At 40.0% G+C, this 12,714-nt stretch overlaps 1 pseudogene; it reads left to right on the top strand.

Annotated features, from left to right (window-relative positions):
• The first annotated feature begins 1,051 nt into the window (after positions 1–1,051).
• LOC121899204 lies at positions 1,052–6,349 on the top strand (annotated as a pseudogene).
• Positions 6,350–12,714: the final 6,365 nt, after the last annotated feature.

The raw sequence follows: 12,714 nt of genomic DNA, 5'->3' as shown, positions 1-12,714 counted from the left end.
TAGGTATCGAACATAGTTCCCAAAATCTACACACACGACTATCCTAGTCTTGCTTAGGGAACCAAATTCATCCTTGAACATTCAGTTCTAGTTCAGTACACATTGCACAAATTGTGTAAATTCCTCAGGAATGGTGCAAGACATTAAGTTATGTTAATTTGTCACAAATTAAAATTAAATAAAATAGTTTGAAGAAGGCTTGAATAATGTTTGTCTCGGCCACATATAGTGGAACTTTCAACACATGTCCATGACAATTTTGTAGTGATGTTTTCATAGTTAATTTTAACACACTACTGATCTGAAGCAGCTTACAGCTTGTTGAGAATAAAAGGTGTGATAATCTATTTAGAAGTATTTCATGGTTCACACTTGTCAAAGGCTTTTTAAATCTAAGAATACTGCTCCCACTACTACCTTCATCCAAACTACTTTTGATGGTGATGACAGCAAAGGGCACAAATGACTTCTTCTTCCCATTTTTCCTGGCTAGTGGGACCTTGAGTTTCCTGCCAGCAACAGATGGAATGATGAGTGAAGGGGGTGGGTGGGATTGTTATAGACCTGGGTTGCCTTTTTGGTTGTGGACTGGTTGTATAGGTTCTGGAGTTGCAATTATTTATTTCCAATGATCTTATCCAGCCCAAATGAACATTGTTCCTTTGTCTAACTGAGAGGTTCCCACACCAGCGGATGATGTTAAAGGTGAGGACACTGACCTGTAGACCATGGTCAGGGTGAGTTTGCTGGCACTGAAGCTCAATTTCCTGAGGAGTGAGCTGCTGCCATGCCTTTTTGTAAATGTAGTCTGCATTGATCTGAAAGGTAAGTTTATTGTCAATGATTGTTCCCAGATGTTTAAAGTGAGTGACCTGCTCCACTTCCTGCCCCTTCATGATAGCAGGACTGAAGATGGGCCCTATGCTGCCAGCTCCCATCCTTCCACCCAGACACAGCTCCTTGGTCTTACTGACATTAAGGTCAAGGAAGCTGCTGTCAAACCAAGCGGCGAGGTGGTCAATGTGCTGAGAATAGGAAGCGCTGTTGACATCCTGCAGGCAGGCAACCAGGGCCATGTCATCAGCATACTTATCATCATACTTTATGAGTGAGAGGTCTTTGCTGTTGTATTTTACCTCATTTGTATATATGGAGAACAGAAGGGGAGATAAAATGCACCCCTGTGGAACGCCGGTGTTCAGGTCAAGGCAGTCAGAGATCAATTTACCAAGTGAGCTACTGGCCTTACAAGTGTCGCACTGTGTTTTTTAATATGAGAAACATGTTGTATAATTTATACAGATGCTGCATTTTATGGCAATCCATCCAGTAGTTGTTGAAATATTTACATCTGTACCAAATTAGAGGACCAAACAACAGACACCATCTTAGCCTGGCTAACAAAGCCACAGAAACATAATTGTCAGATATGTCTATGAAAATTCTGGTAACGTTATATCTAGAAGTATTAAGTTAAGGGAAAGTTCACAATTTTTCAAGTGTGTCTTTCCTCGTTGCGGGGGCTTGTCAATCGTCTGCTTGCCGTCCCCTTTGGAGCTGCTATCCCCTGTGAGCCCGCCAACTGCTGGCGTTTTGTGCCTCTTAATTTTCCTGGTATCCACATAAAGGTAACTCATGCTTTGCACATGTGAGCACAATGTCAACTATAACTTTTATATGCTCCTGGTTTCTTTCTATTATCTCACTTTATCGGCCTTCTGTGTTGACAAGCTGATTGTGAATGACTGTGCCATGTCTGGACTTGTCGCCTTCTCTGTAGTTATTGTATTTCTCCACAGCTATCTGATGAGCTCTGCTGGTTTCATGTTTATAACAAGCTGTGTTCATGTGTTTCTAATCCTTATATCCATGACTTCTTCTTCCCATTTTTCCTGGCTAGTGGGACCTTCAGTTTCCTGCCAGCAACAGCTGGAATGATGAGTGAAGGGGGTGGGTGGGATTGTTATAGACCTGGGTTGCCTTTTTGGTTGTGGACTGGTTGTATAAGTTCTGGAGTTGCAATTGTTTATTTCCAATGATCTTATCCAGCCCAAATGAACATTTTACTTCATTTGTATATATGGAGAACAGAAGGGGACAAGGCAGTTGGAGATCAATTTACCTAGTGAGCTATTGGCCTTACAAGTGTTGCACTGTGTTTTTAATATGAGAAACATATTTTTTTATGGCAATCCATCCAGTAGTTGTTGAAATATTTACATCGGTACCAAATTAGAGGACCAAACAACAGACACCATCTTAGCCTGGCTAACAAAGCCACTCTGTCAAAGGCTAATAATCTAGGTGGCTGTTTATGTCAAATATGAGCAGAAACATAATGGTTCGATATGTCTGTGAAAATTCTGGTAACGTTATATCTAGAAGTATTAAGTTAAAGGAAAGTTCACAATTTTTCAAGTGTGCCTTTCCTCGTTGCGGGGGCTCGTCAGTCGTCTGCTTGCCGTCCCCTTTGGAGCTGCTATCCCCTGTGAGCCCGCCGACCACCAGCGTTTTGTGCCTCTTAATTTTCCTGGTATCCATATAAAGATAACTCATGCTTTGCACATGTGAGCACAATGTCAACTATAACTTTTATATGCTCCCGGTTTCTTTCTATTATCTCACTTTGTCGGCCTTCTGTGTTGACAAGCTGATTGTGACTGTGCCATGTCTGGACTTGTCGCCTTCTCTGTAGTTATTGTATTTCTCCACAGCTATCTGATGAGCTCTGCTGGTTTCATGTTTATAACAAGCTGTGTTCATGTGTTTCTAATCCTTATATCCATGACGTCTAAATTACTCTTCCCCACCTATCTCACCAAACCGCTGACACATTTTACAAAATACTGTATCCTTGCTACGTCTGTAATGTAAAAATGCGTACTTCCTATACTAATATAAGGAGAAGCTCCTGGTCTCATGTCCAAAAACTGAGATGGGGTACTGTTTGAGTTTGGGCTGTGTTGCTGGTTCATCTATAGCCGAAAGGTCTACTGAAGTCAACGAGGCAGTCGCGGTGGATGAGACTGATGAAGAAAAGATGGGAATGGAAATACATCCTTGAGAGCATGACTGACTTTCACCTAGGTGAAACTGGCAGCCTTGTCCTTCAGTTATAGCCCCTTCTGTCCCGCCAACAGAACCCACGTCCCATGTGGAGCCCACGCTAGCATTAGCTTGATTTTCACTAACATGCGGAGATGGTGGTGGAAACACCTGTGATGATGGGGCATAGGCAGTCGAGGATTCTGGCAACTCTGTTCAATTAGGAAACTCCAGGATGGCATTTAGACAGCATATTTATGTTCTTATCAAAAATAAACAATGCACGTATCATACTGCGTGTCAGATGTGTTTTTCACGGGCACGTCACATGCAACACATGCAACATATCATTTGCATGAGATGTGCACGTGAAAAATGCGTCTGACACACTTCATGTCCAGACACAAGATGAGAACCCCTTGGCTGAGGTGGGGGCTCATCTCTACTCTGCAGAAGACAGACTCTGAGGACTTTTTATTTTTTGTCACGATCAAGACACACAAACAGACTTATTAATATAATATTATTTTATAATATTAATAATGTAATATTAATATTCAACTAAACAACAAAATGCATGTTCAGGCAGGCAGACTGGGCCCAAGGTGGGCCCCTTTGTAACTGGACCCGGGGCAGCCACCCGTCTGCCCACCACTCACTCCGCTACAGCACTAGTGGTTACAACCCTTTCAGTCACCTATGTTCATTTGCTACCTGTTATACATCAGTATATTCCTATACTGTACAAGACAAATCTGTTTAATCACATCAGATTTATATTTTAACTTTACATCAAATTTTTTCAATCAAATAAATTGTTTATTTATTTATTGTATTAAATAATGGAATCAAATATGAATCAATTATCACTTATGCATCATGAACATGGTGCATTTATGCAACAGCACTTACAGCAGATATCCACTTGATATGACTAACTCAGACTGCTGAAGCTTCATATAAGCTTCACATCAACTTTTAAATGACTGTGTGGACACACTGTGGATTTTGGCCTCCATCACTTACATTGAAAGCACATTTGAAGGGGATCTTTTAATATCCAGTATGAACAGGAGGAATGATTACAGCGAGGAAAACCTCTTTCACTGTTCATATGGACACCTGACTGCTGAAAGACATGCTTAACAAAGGGCACCTGGACTCACTTTAGATTTAATCCACAAGGCTTCTTCCTGTCTTACATGTGTAATGATAAAGTCAGCTGATGGTTCAGTAGGATATATAGTTAATGTGTGAAACTATATTTAACACTATAAAGATGATATAATTGTGTTCACCCTTCTTAGAACCTCCACAAACATGGGTGACCTGGTAGGAGAAGGAGTGACCTCAGTCACCAACCAGACCAACAATGATGATAATATGACTCACTGTGATCAGGTCGACACATCAGCCCACCTCTTCTTCATGCCGGTCTACAGTCTGGTGTTTCTGGTGAGTGTCAAATATTCACATTACAGTCACATTTCCTCCTCCTCCGTATGCTAATCAACACACATGTTAATCTCTTAAAAACCTGTCCTGAGTTCCTCCTGTTTCCTCTCCAGGTGGGTTTGGTCCTCAACAGCTTCACCATGAAGGTTTACTTCTGCTCAGCTCAGCAGCAGGTATCCAGGATCATGATAGTCTACCTGAAGAACCTGGCAGTCTCCGACTTCCTGCTCTGCCTTGACCTCCCCTTCCGCATCATCAGCTACACCAGCAACTCAGCCACCTTCCGCCTGGTCTACTGCACCTTTGGAGTCTCCACCTTTTACCTCAACATGTACGCCAGCATCCTGTTCATGGGCTACATCGCTGCTAACAGGTAGATCCCCCACCCTAGACTCCAACACACCATGCAGTTTATCAGTACAGTTAATACTTTTTATAAATATTTTATTGCCTTATTGTCTGTCTTTATATTCCTGCACATTATCTTTATACTGACTCTACAGAGCAACAGCAGCAACTACAGCTGTAAGTTCTTACAGTCAAATAAAAAACTTCAAACTCAGAAAATACAGATGAAAACTGAATTTAAGCTGAAATTTACAATTTCAAACAACCTGTGCAGTTCAATAAATTAACAGATCTGAATCCACTGAATGAAGACCAGGGGTTTATACAACATGCAAAATTTAGTCAAGATAACTTTTGTTTGCGTTAGAAGAGCTATTTGCATTTGCTAACTTAACCTAAACTATGAATGCAGCCATTTCACTCATATTCTTAATTTGAAACAAGTTACATTTTACAATATACAAATTCAAGTGAGTTTATCTTCCCATATGCACAGACATAGAATACAAGCACATTGGAACTCCTGCAAGCTGAAATGTTCATGAGCTTTCTCCATGTCCTCGTATCATTGCAGGAGTAAAGACCTGGTCCTCTCCTCTAGAACTAATATTAGAATCTTCATTCCTCATGAAATCTGTGGTTTGATGATTTGTATCACTGTTAATCAGTGAAATAATCTGCTGACGCCTGCCTCTCTTCTCTCCAGGTATCTGAAGATCATCCATCCTTGAGGAAATCACATCCTTCAGACAGTGCAGGCTGCCCGCATCATCTCCATGGTAACCTGGGTTTTCCTGCTGGCCATAGTGATCACCTACGTCACCTTGTCACTACTCACACAGGAAACTCTGACCGATGTCCCTGACACCTGTGACGCCTTGCGAAGTGCCCAGGTCATTGTGTTCTACAAAATCATCCAAACCTGCTCCGCTGCCATCTTCCTGTTTGTCTTCGTCTCCATGGTCTTCTTCTACTACAGCGCCTCCCGCAGTGTGTTGCTGGCACAGCAGAGGCAGCCGGCATCCTCCAGCTGCAAGAAGCTCATGAAGTCACGCAAGAAAATGTTGGTGCTGGTCAGCGTCTTCTGCATTTGTTTTGTGCCGTACCACTTGGTTAGTCTTCCCTACACCTTCCTGAGTAAGCGGTGCGCTTTGAGCCAAGTGTTGTACTACATGAAGGAGACGACCATCCTGTTGTCAGTTCTCAACATCTGCCTGGATCCACTAATCTACTTCATCTTTTGTGAGGTGTTCCGGGCTCAGCTGAGCCGTCCACATAGCAAGAAGGCAAGGAGGTGCAGTGAAGGGCAGCCGAGAGCCACAAACAATGAGGCATTGCCCAGCACTTCAACAAGACAAACCGATGGGCTGTAACTTAAAGGATGAGTCTGGTGATTTTCTATATTTTTCTTCTTGAGAGCAGGAAAAAAGTGTTGCACACACACTCTGGCTCCATTTGTATTTCTCTTTTATTCGAATGATGTTTCGGCCCTCAGGTCTTCTTCAAATTCAACAATCATATTAGGACACAGGCACGGGTACGTTATATAGGCCACACCCTAGTAACACAGCTGATGGTGATTAGATAATCATGTTCCACCATTAGGGTGAGAAAAACAATCAAAAGGCCTTCAGAAGATCAAAACTTTTAACAAACAGTGACAGGAACTACAGCCAATCAATTCTCTTCAAATAAACTGACAAAAACCAATATGTTTCATACCACATATAGAGATTCAAATTTTACATTCCCTTTGGTTAAGCACATTCAAATATGTTAAAAAATACATTCATGTTGAATAGATTTCTATAGATATACAGAAAACCTCAGCTGTGAATAAACATCATAAACAACTTATTCTAAATATCTACTAAATAGAGGAACATTACAGAAAACACTTCAAGTCATAATCTATATTTACTCCATGAGGTGACAGGGTTCTCAGACGGTGGATCCAACAGTGTTCCCTCCTGGAAAGTAAAACATCCAAGGTACCTTGGAGGGAGTAATACTTTCTCAATACAAATATATTCTAGAGAGGAAATATGATGATTAAATTCAACAGAATGTGCTGCTACTGGATAATTCATGTTTTTGCATCTAATAGTGCTTCTATGTTCAGCAATATGAGTTTTCAGTGCTTTACTCATCTTTACAACATACGACACAAGGCCTAGTGATGAGATAAATGACTGACTTAGTGTGACATAAAAAAACTCCTTTAATAGGGATCTCTTTACCTGTGTGAGGATGTTTAAAACTGTTACAACGGTAAATATAATTACACTGACTACAACGACCATAGTGACGGTTGGCTTCAGGGATACAGTCGGTGTTAAAGTAGCTCGTGCTGGTAGTGATTGAAGAGGAGGTAAATATGAATGTACCAGGTTTTTACCTCTTTTATATACCATGAGAGGTCGTTCTTTGAATGCACCATTGAGTTGAAAATCAGATTCAAGTATATGCCAGTGTTTTGTTATTATTCCCTTTATCTGTTCTGCACTCTCAGAATACTCTGCTCTAAATATTATACAGTCACTTGATTTCACTGTAGGTTTATTTTAAAAGATCAGACCTAGATCTGTCTTTTATTATAGTGGCTGCATCATTTAGGACAGATTTTTTTGTATCCTCTCTGTTAAAAATTGTTGTGTCATTTGTCATTTCATTCATGTTCCTGTCAAAATGATCAATGTTTTGGCAAATTTGCTTTAATCAGCAAAACTGACCAAAAGTGAGAATTTTTTTTAAAAGTAAGGGATGATCAGAGCAGGTCCAGGGTCTTTCTCTTCTTCCCGTGTCATGTATAGCTTTTCCTCTGCCTTGACTCCTTCTTCTGACTGTCATGCCTGGTTTGTCTATGGTTTGTTTGGATAAAAAACTGGAATTTGAGGCTGTTCAGCTGGTCAGTTTTTTTACGTCCTGCAGGCCGTCTTCTGGGGCTCTGTTCAGGGTTCCTCCAGTAATAGATGTTGCCCTCACTGGCATCCTTCTTGTCTCTGTTGAATTTTTTCATTTCCATTTCTTTGATCTCTCTAGAGAGCACGTCATTGAATTTTCCTTCATTTCTGATTGCTTGGGATAAAGATAGAAAGAAAGTTTTTTCTTATCAATTGACCATTAACCCTCATTCTCTAACTTGTATTTGGGCTCATTTGAAGAGAAGTTTGTTTATTCTAATCATGGCTTCAAGGAGAATATATTCTTATAGAAGAGGTATTTGGATGATGTGTTTTGTTTGTTTAAAGGGTCCAAGATGCATCTAGAGTCATTTTTTACATACCTCAACTCATGTTCTGAATTGAAGTCATTTACTATGAATTATGACAACAAACGCATCAGTTTTCTGGGCAGGTAGAGTACAGGCACACTGTGGGTTTATTAGAAAACAGCTGAGACTGAACCACACAGGAAATGTTTGAGAACAGGAAGTAAAAGAGGCCAAAAAGCATCAGATGGTAAACATAAATAATCAGTAGCTGCAGTGTTTTAATCTGTTATCAGTAAAGTTTGTCTGATCCTCACAGTTCTTCAAGTTTGTTGTTGATCTGAATCTTGTGCTATTTTGGCTCAATAAAAGCATCGCCGTCTCACCCTTTCAGCCGTATAATGATGTCATCAGTAAGATTAAATATGTCCGGTCTGTTTCCTCTCCTGTTCTGGTGAACATGAACCAACTTTACTGTCCAAATTTAGCCTTCAGAGTTTCATTTCTTCGTCAAGCAGGAAGAACAAAATGTCTAGATCACAGGTGATAACTTCACACTTTAGCAACGTGTTAAAATACCAAATAACTCTCTCAGTCATGAACCAAATTTAGAGCAAACAGGATCCATAAACTTGTGCATTTGAAGAGGAAACACTTTTAAAATAAGAAATAATCAACACTGATCAATCTACACAAAGATGTAGTTAAAGTATTGCAGTAAAAGTACATAAGTATTATAAGCTTGATGTAGTTAAAGTATTGCAGTAAAAGTAGTGGTTTGGTCCCTCTGACTGATATATTATTATATATGACATCATTAGATTATTAATAGTGAAGCATCAGTGTTAGAGCAGCATGTTACTGTTGTAGCTGCTGGAGGTGGAGCTAGTTTACACTCCTTTATATACAGTTAGCTAGTTTAGTCCAGTGGTTCCCAACCTAGGGGTCGGGCCCCTCCAGAAAAAACAAAGTTCTGATACACAAATCTGTTTTCAGTTTTCCGACTTTTTCTATAATTTTTGATTTTTGCTGAAATATTGGATCATTTGAACATTCATTGAAATGAAAGCATGTGAGAAGTTTAGAGGGAAAAATCACTATTTGGTGGAGCTGTTAACAACTCATAGACATGTGAAATGTGACCCCGACTACACACTGCTTTTTGTAAGACGTCAAAAGCCAAAAAGGTTGGAAACCACTGGTTTCATCTTTAACAATGTGTTGTATTTTAAAAGCTTGTTATATTATCCATTGTGTCAAATCTTCATCTGAAAAGTAACTAAAGCTGTCAAATGAATGTAGTGGAGTAGAAAGTACAATATTTCCCTCTGAAATGTAGAAAGTAGCATCACATGGAAATACTCAAGTAAAGTACAAGTATATCAGGACACATTTAAATATAAGAGTCACACCACCCTCTGCTGGTGTCACACAGTGCTGCACCAACACTGATTCATAGATGACAAACCCACCTGTAATCAATTTAACTTCCACTCTGACTGGACTAATCATGGCTAATAACTACATTTAGACTAATTAGATAATAATTAGCACCAAACTGATAAAAAACCAACGGAGATCTTGGATCTGACAGTGATGTGAAACAAAATAGGTGCTCTTGATGCACAGGTAGGCAGCCAAATAAAGTAATGTGGTAGTTTGACCCTGAGTGAGACCAGTGTTCCACTAAAATAAAGACTTATTAACTTTTGTACGCTGACAAAGATATGAATGTGTCTGAACATCTTTACTTGTCTTTTCAATAACATGTTATACACACCCATAAACACACACATTTCTCTACACATATCCATATATTTATATATGTAAACACACACACACACACACATACACACACACACACACAATAAAAAAAACATTTAGCTCAACATCCCAGTATCTGTTAACATTTTAAAAATGTAAAAATATATTCTTATTGTTTCTTGTTCATTACTTGTTATTTATTGTCATTTTATAAATACAATATACAAATTAAAGGAAAAACCTGAATAAATGAGTGGAGAAACAAATGCAGGTGCGCTGCGTGGTACAATCAAGCAGTTAACATCCAATCATGCTCTGTAGCTTGTGCACAAATGTTGAGCAGGCCCAGCTGATTCTGATTTTCAATCAATCAATCAATCAATCAATTTTTATTTATATAGCGCCATATCACAACAGAAGTCATCTCAAGGCACTTTTCACATAGAGCAGGTCAAGACCGTACTCTTTAATTTACAGAGACCCAACAATTCCCCCATGAGCAAGCACTTGGCGACAGCGGTAAGGAAAAACTCCCCTTTAACGGGTAGAAACCTCAAGCAGACCCCGGCTCTTGGTGGGCGGCCATCTGCTTTGACCGGTTGGGCTGAGAGAGAGAAAGAGAGAGGGAAAGGGGGAGGGGGGACAGGAGAGCAACAATCACAACAACAACAACAAGCATAAGCATCAATAGACAGGGAAGGATGCCATCAGGACTGTGAAAGACCGCGAAGGCTCGGCCCGGGACTCGGGTTTTCCTGTGAGATGAGAAAGCACAAAAAACTCCGGGGAAGAAGCAAAGTTAGTGACATGCATTGATGTTACATGAATGCATACAGATGGAGAGGAGGAGGAGGAGAGAGGAGCTCAGTGCATCATGGGAAGTCCCCCAGCAGTCTAGGCCTATAGCAGCATAACTAAGGGCTGATCCAAGGCGAGCCTGGTCGGCCCTAACTATAAGCTTTATCAAAAAGGAAAGTTTTAAGCCTACTCTTAAACATAGAGAGGGTGTCTGCACCCCGGAGGCTCTGCCTCCCATTCTACTTTTAAAGACTGTAGGGACCACCAGTAAGCCTGCATACTGGGAGCGCAGTGTTCTAGTGGGATAATACGGTATTATGAGCTCTTCAAGATATGATGGTGCCTGACTATTAAGGGCTTTGTAAGTTAGGAGAAGGATTTTAAATTCTATTCTAGATTTTACAGGAAGCCAATACAGCGAAGCTAAAATGGGAGAAATGTGATCTCTTCTTCTAGTTTTAGTCAGAACACGTGCAGCTGCATTCTGGACCAGCTGGAGAGTCTTTAGAGACTTGTTAGAGCAGCCTGATAATAAGGAATTGCAATAATCCAGCCTAGAAGTAACAAATGCGTGAACTAGTTTTTCTGCATCTTTTAGAGACAGGATGTGCCTGATTTTTGTGATATTATGTAAGTGAAGAAAGGCAGTTTTTGAAATTTGATTTATGTGGGAGTTAAAGGACATATCCTGATCAAAGATAACTCCCAGATTCCTTACGGTGGTGCTGGAGGCCAGGGTAATGCCATCCAGAGTAGCTTTATCATTAGATAATGTGTTTCTAAGGTGTTTAGGGCCAAGCACAATAACTTCAGTTTTATCTGAATTTAGTGGTAGAAAATTGCAGGTCATCCAGGTCTTTATGTCATTAAGGCATGTTTGGAGTTTAGTTAACTGATTGGGTTCATCTGGCTTCACTGATAAATATAATTGGGTGTCATCTGCGTAACAATGAAAATTTATGGAGTGTTTCCTAAAAATATTACCTAAAGGAAGCATATATAAGGTGAATAGAATTGGTCCAAGTACAGAACCTTGTGGAACTCCGTGTCTAACTTTTGCCTTCATGGAGGATTCATCATTAACATGTACAAACTGAAATCGGTCTGATAAATAGGACTTAAACCAGCTTAATGCAGTTCCTTTAATGCCAATTAAATGTTCCAGTCTCTGCAAAAGGATTTGATGGTCAATGGTGTCGAATGCAGCACTAAGATCTAACAGGACAAGTATAGAGACAAATCCTTTGTCCAATGGAGTTAGGAGGTCATTTGTGACTTTCACCAGTGCTGTCTCTGTGCTATGATGCCTCTAAATCCTGACTGAAAATCCTCAAATAAACTATTGTTATGTAGAAAGTCACATAACTGATTAGAGACTGCTTTCTCAAGGATCTTGGATAGAAATGGAAGGTTAGATATAGGTCTATAATTGGCTAAAACACCTGAATCAAGAGTAGGCTTCTTAAGAAGAGGTTTAATTACAGCTACTTTAAAGGGCTGTGGTACATAGCCTGTTACTAAAGACAGATTGATCATATCTAGTAAAGAAGTGCTCACTAAGGGTAAGGCTTCCTTAAGCAGCCTAGTTGGGATAGGATCTAAGAGACAGGTTGATGGTTTAGCTGAACAAATCATTGAAGTTAGTTCAGACAAGTCTACTGGAGAAAAATAGTCCAAATATATGTCAGGATTTACTGCCGTTTCTAAGGTTCCTGTGTTTGGGGAGAGAACGGTGCCTGTTGAGGGCAGGAGGTGGTTAATTTTGTCTCTAATAGTTAGAATTTTATCATTAAAGAAGCTCATAAAGTCATTACTACTGAGAGCTATAGGAATACATGGATCAGTAGAGTTATGACTCTTTGTCAGCCTGGCCAAAGTGCTGAAAAGGAACCTAGGGCAGTTTTTATTCTCTTCTATTAATGCTGAGTAATAGGCAGCTCTGGCATTACAGAGGGCCTTCCTGTATGTTTTAAGACTATCTTGCCAGACTAAGCGAGATTCTTCTACTTTGGTGGAACACCAAATCCTTTCCAATTTTCATGATGTTTGCTTTAATTTGCAGGTTTGGGAGTTATACCATGGAGCTAACCTCT

Source organism: Thunnus maccoyii, chromosome 6, assembly GCF_910596095.1.
Source record: "Thunnus maccoyii chromosome 6, fThuMac1.1, whole genome shotgun sequence".
In the NCBI taxonomy this organism is placed as follows: Eukaryota; Metazoa; Chordata; class Actinopteri; order Scombriformes; family Scombridae; genus Thunnus; species Thunnus maccoyii.
Note: the sequence above shows the minus strand (reverse complement) of the source record. Positions and strands in the feature narration are given on the sequence as shown.